Source organism: Arachis duranensis, chromosome 5 (assembly GCF_000817695.3).
Source record: "Arachis duranensis cultivar V14167 chromosome 5, aradu.V14167.gnm2.J7QH, whole genome shotgun sequence".
NCBI classification, from domain to species: Eukaryota; Viridiplantae; Streptophyta; class Magnoliopsida; order Fabales; family Fabaceae; genus Arachis; species Arachis duranensis.
Genome location: NC_029776.3, coordinates 82,529,798 through 82,531,157, shown reverse-complemented (window position 1 = coordinate 82,531,157; position 1,360 = coordinate 82,529,798). Strand labels below are relative to the sequence as shown.

The 1,360-nt window shown below is 40.5% G+C and overlaps 1 non-coding gene across 1 annotated transcript; it reads right to left on the bottom strand.

The window, feature by feature from the left end:
• Positions 1-207: 207 nt before the first annotated feature.
• On the bottom strand, positions 208-311 carry LOC127748087 (small nucleolar RNA R71). The gene has a single exon (XR_008010030.1). It is a non-coding gene; the product is annotated as a small nucleolar RNA R71 (small nucleolar RNA).
• Between the last annotated feature and the right edge of the window lie 1,049 nt (positions 312-1,360).

Sequence of the window (1,360 nt, the reverse complement as noted above, 5' to 3'; positions counted from 1 at the left end):
CAGTTTTTAACTGAGTTCTTGCAGATTTGTGAGACTGTTAAGACGAATGGAGTAGATCCTGAAGTCTACAGGCTCATGTTTTTCCCTTTTGTTGTAAGAGATAGAGCTAGAATATGGTTGGATTCACAACCTAAGGATAGCCTGGACTCCTGGGATAAGCTGGTCACAGCCTTCTTGGATAAATTCTTTCCTCCTCAAAAGCTGAGCAAGCTTAGAGTGGATATTCAGACCTTTAAACAAAAAGATGGTGAATCCCTCTATGAACCTTGGGAAAGATACAAGCAGTTGACCAAAAGGTGTCCATCTGACATGTTTTCAGAATGGACCATATTAGATATATTCTATTATGGTCTATCTGATTTTTCGAAAATGTCATTGGACCATTCTGCAGGTGGATCCATTCACCTAAAGAAAATACCTGCAGAAGCTCAAGAACTCATTGACATAGTTGCAAATAACCAATTCATGTACACTTCTGAGAGGAATTTCGTGAATAATGGGACACCTCAGAGGAAGGGGGTTCTTGAAATTGATGCTCTGAATGCCATATTGGCTCAGAACAAAGTGTTGACTCAGCAAGTTAACATGATTTCTCAAAGTCTGAATGGATGGCAAAATGCATCCAACAGTACTAAAGAGGCAGCTTCTGAAGAAGCTTATGATCTTGAAAATCCTGCAATAGCAGAGGTAAATTACATGGGTGAACCTTATGGAAACACCTATAACTCATCATGGAGAAATCATCCAAATTTCTCATGGAAGGATCAACAAAAGCCTCAACAAGGCTTTAACAATGGTGGACGCAATAGGCTAAGCAATAACAAGCCTTTTCCATCATCTTCTCAGCAACAGACAGAGAATTCTGAACAAAGCACTTCTAATTTAGCCAATCTAGTCTCTGATCTGTCAAAAGGCACTTTCAGTTTCATGAGTGAAACAAGATCCTCCATCAGAAATCTGGAGGCATAAGTGGGCCAACTGAGTAAGAAAGTCATTGAAACTCCTCCCAGTATTCTCCCAAGCAATACAGAAGAGAATCCAAAAGGAGAGTGCAAGGCCATTGATGTAATCAATATGGCCGAATGCAAAAGGGAGGAGAAGGACGAAAATCCTAGTGAGGAGGACCTCCTGGGACATCTCTCAAGCAAGAAGGAGTTTCCTATTAAGGATCCAAAAGAATCTGAGGCTCATATAGAGACCATAGAGATTCCATTAAATCTCCTTCTGCCATTCATGAGCTCTGAAGACTATTTCTCCTCTGAAGAGGATGAAGATGTGACTGGAGAGCAAGTTGCTCAATATTTAGGAGCTATCATGAAGCTGAATGCCAAGTTGTTTGGTAATGAGACTTGAGAAAGTG